This window comes from Macrobrachium rosenbergii, chromosome 43 (genome assembly GCF_040412425.1).
Source record: "Macrobrachium rosenbergii isolate ZJJX-2024 chromosome 43, ASM4041242v1, whole genome shotgun sequence".
Lineage (NCBI taxonomy): Eukaryota > Metazoa > Arthropoda > Malacostraca > Decapoda > Palaemonidae > Macrobrachium > Macrobrachium rosenbergii.
Window position 1 is genome coordinate 14,601,571 of NC_089783.1, and position 15,211 is coordinate 14,616,781.

Here is a 15,211-nt window from a genome sequence, read left to right on the forward strand (position 1 = left end):
CATTCGAGAAAAAAAAAAATATATCCTCTCGCCAAAGGTCTATTCCCGTCGAAAAACCCCGCCATCCATCTCATAACCCGCCACAGCCAATTGCAGGTCCCGCAAATTACTTTAGAAGCCGAAAGGACACACCATAATCCGCCATACTAAATGGAGGAGTAGAAAATAGAGGGAAGGGGGAAACTACAGTAGGAGATTTAGAAAACAGTATAGGAAGTGAGTTAGAAGCGAAAGCAGAAGGATTCTGCCCCACGGAACTGAAACATTGACTTGAGACTGAGCCAGGTCGAAAGAAGAGATGGAGAAACTCTTGTCAGAGCACAACAAAAACCACTCGAACCCGAAACCAGAACCCATTCAGGAGAACGACACTGCACCGTTAAAACCTACTCCTCACTACCAAACCTATCCTCTTTTATCACACCTAGATCTTGATCCTAACATTATCAACATTACATTTATCAATATTACAAGGGGGTTGGGGGGGGGATCCTTCACTGCCTGCTCCGCGCCGAGGGGGCCGGCAGACCCTACCCACTCGGAGGCTTGCGGTTCTGGCATTACCCTCAGCACCCGTTAGGGCTGGTTCTGGAACAGGCAGGGGAGCTGAAAAGGAAGAAGAATTAGACATCCTAATATAACAATTTTTAAAAGTAAATTGTATTTTTCCTAACTATACAAACCCGAGGTCCTTTACATTAGGGGATTACTTTCAGGCATAGGCTGGCATCGCAATAGGCTGGAAACGGTCTATCGTTAAACTCTTGAGCAAGGTGGTTAGGCAGTAACTACCTCCAGGTAGTCCGCGGGGATACCCGCCTGCCCGGATGTAAACACTCAGTTTGCCTTTGGCCCAGGTACAGATTGAGGGGTGGCATGAGGTGGGCATAAAACCGTTGTAAAAGGACCTGCAGCGTTTTTGTATAGTCAGGAAAAATAATGAATTTGTACTGTACAGTACTTTAAAAATTGTTATTTGTTCCGACACAATATACAAACCCTCGGTCCTTTACATTAGGAGACTCACTGACTGGAGGGAGGAATCTGATAAAGTCTCTCTGAACTGACGGGAGTTCACCACCTTGTCTTCCCTTCCTGGTCGCGAGAGCGAAATGGATGTTGCAAGAAGGGAAAACTGCCTCTGACTAAAGATCGGGTTGTAAGAAATGCAGGATCAGTTGTCAGACTTCTGGGTCCCTTTGCATGAAAGAGGAAATGTCAGTTCATGCAAAGTAGGCCAGGAAGAATTTGATGTCGGATGACAATAAGGCAAATACAAGCATTGGGTTTGTCTCATAGTCATGGTCTCCTTCCTCCCCTTGCAAGAGGAAGGAGTGGGGTTGCTTCTATTAACCTAAACGGAAACAGAACAGGAGCTCCCGTTATGTGCTTATCTGCCTCGAGAACCAAAGGTCCAGCTTGTAACGGCATGTCCGCTCCCTGCCCATGGGAAGAGAGCCAGGATGGGGAGAAAGAAGAGAGGCCAGTCACTCAACATTCAATCTCCCAATCACAACCGTACAACATAGGTGAGATGCAACCTGTCCCGTTAGGGGAGCTGGATAAGCTACACAACTTGCTGAGCAACCACCACAGGACTCAAGGAAAAAGTGTCCAAGGACTTGTGTGCAACATCCCGGAGGTAGGAGGTGAAAGTAGTCTGTTGGGACCACACACCCGCCTTCAGCACCTGTGGTACCGACATATTCTTCCGGAATGCGAGGGATGGACCAAGCCATCGACTTCGTGAGCTCTCGGGTGAAAGGTACCGGTATCGTCGTCGTCAGCTGCCAAGTACCTCCTTTGATCGCTTCACGAAGTCAGGAGGAAGATGTGTCCTTAGACACTTCTTCCTTGGGAGAGACAGTACTAGTGAAAATGTTGACGACATCCAGGTTAGGAATGTCGAACCATTCGGAAAGTACAACAGCTCCCAATAGGACAAAGTAACGAATGATCTGGATCATCAACACAAAGTCCAAGGAGAAGGGGAACAAAAAGGAATCGAACCCGACAGTCGATGCCAATGGATTCGGAGTCCACCTACGACATCCGAGAAGGAGTCGAGGTATGATCCCCATCCCTGTTCTTCCATCTTCTACGCCAAGGCCAGGGTAAAATGAAAGATGGACCTAAGAGGGCATATCTCTATCCGAAGACTCTCGTAGGGCGAGTGCAGAGCACGGACAGGAACCCTAAACGAGTCGCATGCCACCCAGGAAACAGTTCCCTGGGAGAGCATGACTGAAGAAGCTTCTCGTCCGTAGGTAACTCTCGACTGAGGAGACGAAGGCTACTTCAGATAGAAAACTAGGTCGCAAGGGCCTACGTTCTTCACAAATGAAAGGGAGAGAAGCAGCCCTCGGCGGAGAAGACGAAGTCCAGGCTTGACGAGCGACTCTGACCCGAGAAGAAGTTCTGACAACGACACCACCAGCGAAGACGGATCCAGTCCCTGGGACAGTGTTGCAGAGGACTTCAAGGGATATCCAGCTATATCCGTTGCCGCTCGGCAGAAAGCCTGTGCTTGCAAGGAAAGCTGGAAAGTCTCCCAGTCCTGAACACACAGGGATGTACTGCCTCAAGAACCGCTTCTTGTGTAGCTGCACAGGAGGATGGGTCAAGCGAATTCTTCTCGATGCCTCGGCAATCAGGTCGGATGAAGGCGAAGTCTTCAAGTATTTGTCTGTAACTCGGGGTGAGCAATGTTTGTGAACCCCTAGCGAAACGGACAAATACGGAGGGAAAAAACGCCAATATCGAGTTTTCACCAAAAGACAGCATGCCTCAACAGAGCGGCCCCTGGTCTGATATGAAGGAGCGAGAAAACACTACCGACTTGTGTGCAGGGAGGCAACAGAAGGACGGTAGGGATTTCCCAGTCCAGCAGTCTCTGCATGAATCTCCGTGAAGAAAGAGTGAGCAGCATGTTCCGTCCCGATCACTCAAACCCGAGGCCAGGCTTGCCTACCAATACATCCCCACCAGGAATGCATCTGGTTAATTGAGCTGTCGAGTGTGCAATAGAACAACACTCGAGTACCTTCAAACGTCGAGATGAAACGGGGAAAAAACGATTGCCTCCTGTTTGTCGACAAATGCCACTACTGTGGTTTTGTTGTTCAACGAAACCAGTGAGAGCTGCAAAACCCATCCTGAATTCTCGGACGGCCAAAAGGCTGCCCTGAGCCCAGGACGGTGACGAGAAGGTACTAATCGTCTCAGTCACACAAATTCAAGACAAGGTCTTACTAGTGTGCACCTATTCCTCAATCTGTGAATCCGTAAGTAGACACAAGATGTGAGGGGAATATGCAAGCATATTCAAAGGTTCCTTCAATCAAGCATTAGCCTAACTCTTTCCTCATACATTGAAGAGGAAAGAACGGGGAAAAGGAAGCAGACTTCCATTTTCCACCATGGGGAAGCTTCTGCAAGATGACAGGGTACCGAGGCAATTAGCGGGCTGGCATTTCCCAAATCGGGAGCACAGGAGAGGTGGTGGGATGAAAGTTCGATGGAAAGAATAGCCGAGACCTAAGGGAAATAGATACTTCTCCTGAAGGGATCCATTCCCAGGTCTCGGCAATGTCGCTGCCAGTTCCAGAGACTCGATAAGTATCATTTCGTCCAGGCATCAGCAGTTGCAATCTTCTTCTGAAGCCTAGGACTTCTTAGCTAAGGAGTTGAGGGGGGCTGGCTTGAACTCAAGGTCGAGTTGAGATGACTAAGACCCAAAGTTCTTGGCCATTGTCCAAAGGACAAGTCAGTGCCCTGGTGGGAACCTTTGATTACTGGGGTATCTGGCAAATCTCTGAAAGAGAAAGGCAGAACCAAGTAAAGGTTCGTTCCCAAGGGTCGAGCCAACTCGGGACTTACTGAAACCGAGATCCGAATTGGGACAAAGTCCTTCTTCTTAGCACCAGAATTGCCCAAAAAACTGCAGTCGGCAAGACCCTCCGAGGCAAGAAGAATTCATATTCTGTCAAGGCAGGGGTGGAAGCTTGGTGTCTCGACCCGAATTAACTCCTTCAAAGAAAAGAATTCATCAGGTCGAGAACACTCTCGGAAGCCAGGAAACTGCAAGGGTTGCAAGTGATGAAGGTTATTCATTGGGGGAGCCGCGGTCCTGTCCTGGGGATCCTCGTGCCGACGAATCGGCACGAAGTTCCCCAAGAACACGGGGACGATCGTAACTTGAAGAGGAAGACCCTCGCTGTTTCCGATGCCTGAAACTCCTGTACCTCTCCCCTTGGAGGGAGACCTTGACAGATCCCATGAAACCCTCCTCGGCTACCTGGTTATAATACGAGAGAATCAGGGGACCGATACCCAAAGCACGCCAGGCAGCCAAACTCTTAAAGAAAATTTCGTCGGAGCTCTCTCTGGCCGTCTCGCGCCTCTCAGAACAACCGAGAGGAGAAGAGAACATGTGAGGAGAAAAGAGTATCCCTACCTGTCCTGCCAGTATGATAAGCAGGAGAGGCGGACCGTGAGCGATAATCAACCGAAGGAGATTACTGCCACACGGGGAAAGAAGAGCACCCGAACATAGCCGAGAACCCGAATCGGAAAAAACCGAGTAGGGCCGAGCCGAGCCGAGCCAATCACGCGAATGCCATCCAGCTGGTCGGTATGTGGCGGACTGGGAGGCAGGCGGGGTGAGCCGAGCCGAGCTGAGCCAGTCTGGCAAGCCGAGTCGAGTCGAGCTGAGCCGAGCCAGTCTAGCAAGCCGAGTCGAGCCAAGCCAGTCTCGTAAGTGCAACCTGGGGCCGAGCCGAGCCAATTGCGCGAACACAATCATAACTGGGCAGGCCGGACTTGTCTGCTGTGAACAATTGCTAGTTTCCCGAACTCTAAACTCCTTCGAGGCCGAGGCCCCTCGAGAAGAAGGTTCAAAGGGGAATTCTGTGTCTGCTATCTTGCATGCTCGAACCCTAAAGTTCGAGACACAAGAACGAAGCCCGGCCGAGCAACCGAAGCAGCTGGCAGGCAGTATCGAGACACCTGGCGTCACGGCACACCGACACTTGGGTGTCCCAGCAACCAGACACCTGGGTGTCTCGGCACTTTCTCTCGTCCTGTGCCTCTCGTAAGGACAGCGCTCGTGATTCATAGAATTCAAGCTACCCACGAGACTTCCGAAAATCGGGAGTGGCTGCTTTGTTTCCTAATAGATCGAAAGAGCCAAGCACAGAACCAGTCTTAGATGCAGACTTCCAAGACTGGCAACGAGGGCGTGGCCTCGGGAGGCCGCGCTCTTGCGGCCCCTGAAACGCAAGATCCCACAGGAGAATGCGAATCGGTCAACGAGAGAAACTTGTCTCCCGGAAGAGAGTCAGTCCCTTACAAGTCCCGCAGGACTCCCAAAGTGAATCTCTTCCCTGCTTCTTCTGGTGTTCGAACCGAGAGGATCGAGACACCAGGCTGGGAACCCGACCGAGCACTGGCAAACACTCGGGAGCGCTTGCGGTGCTGGCAGGAAGAGGAACCAAGACACCTGGGTGCCTCGGCCCTTTCTCTTGCACTGCTCCCGAACTGGGCCCAGGAAAATCTCTCCAGACCAGATTGGGATACTCGATATTCCATAGAATCTCGAGCACTCGGCTGCTCGCGAACGAAACGCCCAAAACCCCCCCATCTTTGAGGCGGAACCTCTAAGACTCGGGGACAGGATCGCAAACTGAGGTCTGCGCGCCCGCGGCTTTCAAAACACAAAACCCATGGCTATGCGAATCGGTTTCCTAACCCGAAGGTCGGGAGGAGCCAACGAGAGACCCACTGCCTCCTCGGAAGGAGGCAGTCCCTAGACGTCCAAGGGCATCAAGGGGAAGAAGCAGCATTCCTTTCCTTCGGCCGATGGAGGTCTGTCCGATTCTCGGGACCCCCTTGGACCTCGGGAGAGGAAGGGAAGACGCAGCAGAAGACGAAATCGAAGATAAGATGAAGAAGACGGCGGCTACTGCCACAGGACGGCTTCCTTCACCTCCACCCCGATGTCTTCTACAGGATGGTGGACACGAAACATCGTAATCTCCAGCGTAGTTCGGCAGGAACACAACGGACGCAGCCAGGACACCACCACCAGGAGAAGCATGATCAGGACAGCCGATGCAGGAGCTACTGCAACGGCCAGGAACATCACCTCAAGAGGACGACTTACTACATCTTCACGCCGACATCTTCTACAGGATGGCGGACATCGTAACCTCTGGGACAGCTGGCAGGAACGCACGAAAGCGGCCCCGGGCACGACTGCCAGAAGCGGCAGGAATGATCAGGACAGCCGATGCAGGAGCTATGGCAAAGGTTCGGAGAGCAGGAACTATGCAACGGCCAGGAACGTCACTTCCACAAGGCGACTTCCTTCCCTTTCACGCCAACATCTTCTACAGGATGGCAGACATCGTAACCTCCAGGGCAGCTGGCAGGAACCCAACGGAAGCGGCCCCGGGCATGATCACTAGGAGAAGAAGCGGGCAAGATCAGGACATCCGATGCAGGAGCTACGTTAGCGGTTCGGAAGGCAGGAGTTACTGCAACGGACAGAATGCTATTTGAAAGTCACCAGCAGCGACAGGAGCGATCAGGGCGGCTGCGGCAGGAGACCAGCCCAGAGACTGTCATCGAGTTGACAAGAGCATAACACAGGGAACAGCAGGAGCAGATGGACCACAGATACGCAGGAAGCATTGCAACAGCATACATGAAAACCAGCAATGACAGCGATCGATCTACATCGGCGGGAACAGAGTCAGAGCGATCCCGACATGGAAATATGTCATCTAATCAGGTATTGTGGTCGATCCCTAAGCAACACTGAATGAATGTCGGGACTGCTTGCAAGATATTCTTGATATATCCAGCCAACTACTGCTGTGTCTGCGATGCTCACTGTCAACCTGAAAGAAAAACAAAGATGATTAGTAGAGGGAGGCTCCTCCCGCTACAAGGGGAACAGCCCTACGCAGCGGGAGGAGCTACTCTAGACGAGGTCGCTCGATCGCTCCCCCCAACCCCGCCCGGTAGCGAAGAGGGCGAAGGAGAGAGATCTACTAAGGGGAGAAGGAAGAACCTACAGGAAGAGAAAAAAGGGCAGAGGGGAGGCCACCAAGGGCGCCGTGGAAGCGGAACTTATCGACGACGGCCGTGACCTCCCACTCGGCCCGCAAATCTCTAAGCGCAGGCAGCAAGTAACACTCAGCATAAGTAGGAAGAAATTAGTGATGGCCCTTACACACAGAGGGCGGAAGCCCAAGAAGAGAACTAACTCTTACGTCCCGATGGATGTGGAGGAGTGAAGATATTGCATCCCAAACTATATCTCTGAAAGTACAGGGGCGCCTTCAGTATTTACGTAAAGGGCCGCTGGGGAGAAGCATTACCACTTGGTTACGCTACTCCAGTTATGCCCTTGGCCGTCAAACCCAAGACACAGGCAGGGAACGACGGCTTACGCAAGGTTATCACAAATCGTGGGTTTGTATTAACAAATATCAAACACAAGTATATATAAAAAAAATACAGAAAGATCCCACCGGGATAATAAGAGCTTAACGACAGTCAGGCAGAGAGAACGAAAACACGTCAGCAACGCATGATGGCCGAAAGCAAACTGGAATGTTTACATCCGGGCAGGCGGGTATCCCCGCCTACCTGGAGGTAGTTACAGTACTGCCTAACCACCTTGCTCAAGAGTTTAACGGCCGTTTCCAGCCTACGCCTGAAAGTAATCCCCTAATGTAAAGGACCGAGGGTTTGTATATTGTGTCGAAACAAACTACTATTATCCCTATCTGAGAAATGTTGAAGACTAGCTACTGAATTTTCCTTACTAATTGCAATCCTATCCTCTATCTGTTTGACTACCATTGAACTCGCTAAATCCATCAACTGATCTGTAGCAGAAGTCTGAGACATTGTGGCAACGAGAATCTGACCGACGTCTGCCGCCGTTACGAGCCAAAGACTTGCGATGACGAATGTAATCATCCCTCTCTTGTGCCTTCCAATGGGAACACTCATTGCAATGAGTCTGACATCACAATTAACCTTCCTACATACCTGACGGAATGTCTATTGTGTCTCAAGGTACTCATCCATCTTTGCAGGAAGAAGAAGCAATGAGCGCCAGAGTCCACCATCATAGGCAGTCGAGGCCGACGTCGAAGCCGATGGCACGCTAGTAGAAAGTGAAAAGTCCGTGACGCACAATCGAGACCAGGAACCAGCGAGTCCAAATCCAAAAGACGTTCCACATCGAAGATATCCAGAAAATCCAGGAGAAAAAACCATTAAATCCAATCCAGGTCTTCACCACAAGTCCAAAATACAAAGAGAAGTCGGGCAATAGGGTTAAAACCTCGCACTGCAGAAGGAAACAACCTTCCAGTAGCGCGAACAAAAAGCAAATGACGAAAATGGGGCGTGTCGGCGCACACCTGTGTCAGCGTTGCCAACTGCCCGTTATGGTAGCTCAAGTGACAAGATTTTACCTGCAGCGTTGGTAACGCTGGCTGTTAAAATTCCCACTATAGTGGGATGGGTAGCTGAGAGTTGTTCGGGCTAGTGGGATTAAGGGCTAGTTCAGGTGTTCAGGGAGTGTACTGCAATATCAAATTTTTAAAGCCATGTGTATTCTTCTTAACATACAAACCTGAAGGTCTTTGCATAGGATTCAGCTTGCGAACGCGAGATGGAATGGCTGTTCAACTTGCAGACAAGGTTCTTAACTACCAATGGTAAGGGGAAGCTCTGCCCACTCATTATTCTACACTGCACTTTGCCTTCTGACCCAGGTGCCAGACTGAGGGGTGGCTGAGGTGGGCCCCAACTGTTCAATTGTATTTCCATCAACCGGAGGACTTGGCCAAGAGTAGCTCTATTGCCCTTAATGGCCGAAACAATGAGAAGCTCCTCACGGTGAAGAAGGGAGAGAAACTCCGCTGCTTGCTGAATAGAAGCTCTGAATGGAGGGATACCCCACTGACTAAACCAACTACAGAAGACAGTTCATTTCCCTTGGTACACCGCAGCTGAATACTCTGCAAGTATCCAGACATCGTCTTGTTGTGCACTGAGAAACAACCCTCCCGCTCGCTGGAGATGCTGGATAGTCTCCAGGAATGAATGCCATCACCTCCACTGACTGGTAATACCTTTCACATTTGGCTGGTTTAGAAGGCTTTGCCATGGAGGAATCTCTCTCTTAAAACAGAACTAGCAGGTCTGGGAACCACTCAGTGTGTGGCCACTAGGGGCCCCTAGAGTCAAACCAAAATTCAGGGTGATTAGAGGCTGTAGATCACCTAACAAAACAGATAAAAATATAGAGGAAGGCATAGGCCTCTAAAATGTCCCCTGGGTGCTGGAAAAACGTCCTCCATTGCAACCCACAGTTCAGCAGAAATGAGCTGTACGCTGGTAACTTCTGTCATACCAGTTACAGTGAGATCATGGCTGGGACTCCTCATAACTCTTTAACATCTTGGCACTGGGACTCCATCCTAATCACCAGGCTCTGTCAACTGAGCTTGTCTGCCACCCCATAACAAGACCCCAGAACATACATGGCTGACAGCTCCGTAGAGTGTACTACTGCTCACACGTGTACCTGCACTGTCAACCTGTGTAGCTGGAAGGACACCAGGCCCCTACTTGTTAATGTATGCCACTACCATATTATTGTCGCTCATCAGCACCACAGAGTGCCCCACTACTCGGTTCCAAAACTCTCCCTGGGCTAAAAAAAACTGCCTTGAGTTTCAGAAAACTGATGTGGAGGTATTTGTTTTTCTGGTTCACACACCTGCAACAATCATTCTTCCAGGTGTGCACTCTATCCCTAAAAGATGCATCTGAAAACAAGAGCAACTTGGGAGGGGGTGTGCCCAATGGCACCCTAAAGAGAGGTTCCTGTCGTCTAGCTACCAAGCCAGTTCTCCCCTCACTTCCTCCGGCAGAGGAAGGTGAGAGAAACGCAGGTCTCTCACCGGAGACCCATCCACCTTCATCCCCAGCTAAAGGGCGCGGAGATAAAGCTGCCCCTGAGGGCCCAATTCTACAATGACAACAGGTGACCCAACAGGCTGAGGAAGTGTCTTGCACGATAAGCTATACTGAAGTGAGTTCTCCTGCCACCGTGGTGTTGTTGCTCATCAACACTATGGAGTGCCCCATCACTCAATCCTGATACTCTTGAAGAGCCAAGAAAGCTTCCTTGAGTCCCAGGATATTGATGCCTAACCTACTTGTTCAAAATTTTAACGGCCATGTCCAGCTTCGCCACAAGTAATTCCTGATGTAAAGGACCGATGGTTTGTATATAGTGTCAGAACAATGCCTCTGCAAAAGTCCTCTGTATCTTGGGGGTGTCAGCGTCCTGCAGTTGAGGACCCTCGAGTCCTTCCAGGGTGCGGTCCTGATCTACTCTCCCCGCAGGAGGGAGAACCTTGGGAGACCCCTGTGATCCTTTCAGCACCACGCGGGCGTACGATCTGGTCGATCCAAGAACCGAGCCAGGAACGTAAGCCCCCGAGGTCGAACTCTGGGGAGACGACTCAACGGAGTTCCTCCTGTCCGACTTGAACCTCCTAGGGGGAGCCCAGGAGGTTGAGGGGACAGGTGAGGAGGATCGGGCACGCTCGCCAGTCTTGCTGGCAGGAGCAGCAGGCTGGGAGGGGTCACCAACCTGCAGTGATGACAGAACCCTGGTCAAGGAGAGCGCTTTCGCCTCGGCGAAGCGTTGTCCCTAGGAGAACGGAGCAGTTCACGCGAGTTGAGCCAGGCTGGCCACGCGAATGTGGCTAGGGACTGGGAGGAGTCGACCGCGTGGCTGGCTGGCGAGAACTTGCGCTGCCCTCTAGACTTCAAGGCCAAAACCTCTCGAGAAGACTGAGCAGGAGACCTCTTCTCTGTCTTGCCAAGTGTCTGGACTCGAGAGACCGCCGCGCCTTCCTGGGAACCTCGCTTGGCACTCATGGAAATGCTAGCAAGAAGAGCTGGAACACATGCTTGTCCAGACTCTTTTTCCCGTCCTGTGCCCAAGTCGGTACAGAGAGAGGTCTCTCCAGTACCAGACCGGGGTACCTGGGCCTCCTTAGAAACCTGGGTACTTGGCGCAGCTCGCAAACGAGTGTCCAACACAGAGCTGGCCTTAGAAGCAGACTTCGTCGACACAGCAGCGGGAGTGCAAACTGTAGTCTGCACAGCCTCGGCTCCCAACAAGACTGACCCGGGATCAATGAATTGGTTCCCTGAGAGATCCCACTGCCTTCCCTGTGGAAGGAGGCAGTCTCGGGGCAAGACTTCTTCTCCAGCTGGCAGGCCTCAGAAGAAGAAGAGGCAGCAGACAACGAGGACAACGAAGATGAAGACGATGTCACCTTCCTAGACCTCCTCTTCGACTTCTTCGTCATCCTCTTCAGGATGGCGGTCAGGTCCCCCATCCAGGAGGGAACAGCAGAAGATGCAGGAGCAGCCAGGGGAGCCAGCAAAGCGGGCCAACCCGGGTAGCAGGGACGTCGGTGATTGGGCCAGCAGCTACTGGGGCAGGCAGAGCAGTGTGGAGCCAGGGAAGCCAGAAGGCGGTGCATGGGTGGAGCAAGAGCAGGAGCCAGGCTGGGCTGTGTCAGGAAATCCAGAAGCCAGAACCAGAGTCGGAAATGAACGTGGGTTGGCAACAGCAGGGACAGCAGGAGCAGGTACCGAGATATAAGGCACCGATGATGTGACCACACTGGAGGGGCCAGGCAGAGATAATTGGGCCAGGAAGCTTGGAGACAGTGGCACGGCAGGAGCAGCTGATACCTGGGTGCCCAGGTGCGAGGCCACCATCACAGGCAGCTTGGCAAAAGACGCCCTGGTGACGGTTGACGTGGTGGAAGTGGCAGCTGCATGGGTCGTCACAGGAGCGCTGGACAGATAAGAGATCAGGCCCTCCAACGATGGAACGCCAGGTAGACCGAGATGCAGCCAAGTAGATGTAGGTCAGAAACCTGGCCACCTAGAGACGCCTCCACTGCCAAACCTGAAGGCAAAGTCGGGTCAAAAGAAGAAGCCTCTACTCGCTCCGTGGGAAAAAATTCCCCCTGGGAGTGAGGAGAGGCCCCAGAGAGGATGGCCTGATCATCCGCTCTCCCACTGCCTTCCACACCCGACGAAGCGAGTGAAGAATGGGAGGGGGAGTCCTCACTTGAAGGAGAGGCAGCAAGAAGGAGAAGGTTGCCGGGAGGGAGAAACGATCCCAATGGGTTAGCGACCAAGGGAGTTGTCGGGGGTGTATAATCCTCACAACCCTCAGAAGATGCCTTGGCAGGCTTCCTTCGGTACTGTCTCCTCCCCTCAAACTTCACCCATTGCTCGACAGACCAGGAACAACACTCCAAGCAAGGAGAGTTACGAGAACACACGTCCTCTCCAGGTGGAGCAAAGGACGTGTGGGTCCATATCTATATGAGAAGGGAAGCTATTGCACTTCTTCCCTCCCACTCCAGGACATACACACTGAGAAAAGGAGGGCTTACAGGATTTATCAACATTGATAAGTGATGAAAACAAGAAAGATCCTACTGGGAAAACAGCTCAACAGCAGTCAGGGCAGACAGCGAGAAACACGTCGGTAGAACTATATAGTAGCTCTGCAGTGGCGACTGCCTTCTAACTTAACCTTTTCTACAGTTTTTTGGTTGCTAATTATGAATTTACCTTTAATTTTTGGCGCTAGAGTGTAATTAATCTGTAATCAACCCCTAAAGTCCATCCAACAAGGGGTTTCCATACACGATCTTCACAAGACAGAGCACGGGTACATCTGTTTCGAACGGTTCATATCCCGTCCGGCAAGCATAATAACTTGTTAACGGATGGGTACCCAACCCCTGGCGGGCCAGTACTAAACACGACGAAAGGACATTCCATTTGGCCGACAACAGTGTAGAAAAAACCAGTTGAAAAGGTAAAAACAGGCACAGAGCTAATATATAGAATTACCAACATGTCTTCAGCGCACGATGGACGAAAGCAAACTGGAATGTTTACATCCGGGCAGGCGGTACTCCTGCCTCCACCTTGTTCGAAAGTTCAACGGCCATTTCCGGCTCTGCTAAATGTAATTCCTTATGTAAAGGACCGACGGCTTGTATATCGAGCTGGAACAACTAAGCATTTCTGTAAACAATAATTGTGTGAAACATGCAAAAAACCATCAAAAAAAGCAAGAAAAATATCGTGTGTAGCCTGAGAGGCAGTCTGGGTGTAAAGTATAATTTACCTGGGTGTAAAGTATAATTTTACCAAGCAGTCTAGACTTTTGATATCTATCGGCACGTGTGCTATTACTAACTTGAAGTTTGGGTTAGGCTAGGAAATTGGAAGCATTTGTACTTAAGCTACCAATGGAAAGTTTTGAACTTAGGCTAGGCTATATTAGATTCTGTTAAACCTGGTTTATGAATTCCCACTAAATTCCTATCTAGGCTAAACCGCCTTATTTTTGTTGCTGACTCTTAACCTCCTGCCTTGTGCCTTGATGTAGGCTATATTTGCATACACCTACCTTGACCTCTTTTTTTATACCCTGAACCAACCTAGGGTCATTGATGGGGCAGACACACATCGGGGGAAAATTTTCACCTGATATTTAACTGGATAAAAAAAATTAAGCCTTTAAGGAAACCTTTGACAAAACGAGCTGTAGATTTAGGCCTATGTAGTAACTCGGCGGCGGGAATTTCCTCGTAATTAACTTTAGAGTATTTTGGTTCCTAATTAAAGATTTACCTTCAATTTTTGGTCGCACGACTGTAATTTACCCGTAATTAACCACAAAACTTCATCCAACAAACTTGGGGACCGGATGAAAAGAGGGAGGGTTCTGGGTGCGGTACACCTCACTTCCGGGACACGGAGATTTCCTCCCCCGCTTGTTGCTGTCCTACAATTTTGGGGACCCCTGGGGAATGCGGGGTTATGGGTGGGGTGGAACACGGGGGGTGAGAAGGCGATCAAATGTTACTGCGTAGTGCATTACAGAGACGAAAAACCCTTACCCAAACACAGGAGGAAGAAGACGACCGAGGGAGCCGTTACAAAGACATACTTTCACTGTCTACTACTGCTATAGTTAGGTTTGTTTAGTTAGGAAAGATAGAATTTACTTTCAAAAATTGTGATTTTGGAGCTAATAAAATAATGAATGTTGTCATAAACTTTTTACCAAATCCTATTTGACATTAAATTCATATAGCCGAGCAAATTACTGTAGTAGTATGTAGGGTTACTGTCAGTCCATATAACCGTGGTTAAGTCTCACAGTTTTCCCTACTACTAGTACTAATGGACGTAGCCTATTTCTGCTGCAGTTTTAAGTATTAATAGTGTTATGATGTTATCTATCATGTTATCATTTCACCCTAAAGGACACTTTAAATTCAAACTACATTATAGCTTTAAAAGTAAACTTTACCATCTAGCTAGTCTACCAGGGTTGATCATCAAATAACCAAGGGTAGCCTTCCATATCCTAACCTTAACTTAGCAAAGGTATCCTAATTTGGCGTAACCTTCAGGAATGCTGATTTTCTCCGTCTGTCCCTCCACAGACTATGATATACAGCTCAATTCTTGGCTAGCTATGAGAGTCTAAGTTATTCTTACAGGCTAGCCTAACTTGGGAGTACAGTGTGAATAGGTATGTTGAATTACAGGTCAGTGTAACTGTGACGTTCCATAGATTTAATACGTACCTCCTGGCAACAGTAATTGCACTTGAGGCTGTACAAAAGGCTTCTATGTAATGTTTAAAATGCTTTTATCTGCATCTGTACAGTATGTACAGTGTACTCTCCCCTAAATCACAACTGTATGAATATGAATTAATGCAGATTGTAATTACTGTACATGGATACTATAATTAAATAAATAGTTTCTCTTGGAAGATCTGTGAGTAGCCTCGTAGGTTCAAATATGCCTTAAAAATGTCTGCAGATCAGTGTAGGAATCATGTTATTAATATGTGACATGTGAGATTCAGGATTGATTTTTGTCAATTTTATCTTTAAGATTTCCTGAGAAGAACAAAGAATAAGACTTCTACCTCACTTGGGTTAGAAACTGCGGAAGGGGTACAGAGCCAAATGATGGATCACACGCACACAGCAAGCATTTTCTGCCAAAGCACATTTTCAAACCTCCTAGTATTCATGAGCTTAAG

The 15,211-nt window shown here is 49.8% G+C and overlaps 1 protein-coding gene across 3 annotated transcripts in view; it reads right to left on the reverse strand.

The window, feature by feature from the left end:
• Nucleotides 1–14,118, reverse strand: part of LOC136828587 (U-scoloptoxin(05)-Er2a-like) — a 43,210-nt gene extending 29,092 nt beyond the window's left edge. The window contains exon 1 of one of the 3 annotated variants that reach the window (XM_067086601.1): nt 14,049–14,118. The gene's annotated coding sequence lies outside the window, so the exon portion shown is untranslated. Of the gene's footprint in view, nt 1–13,779 lie in introns of all 3 variants that reach the window. The other 2 variants (XM_067086599.1, XM_067086600.1) reach the window with 2 other exon arrangements.
• Nucleotides 14,119–15,211: the final 1,093 nt, after the last annotated feature.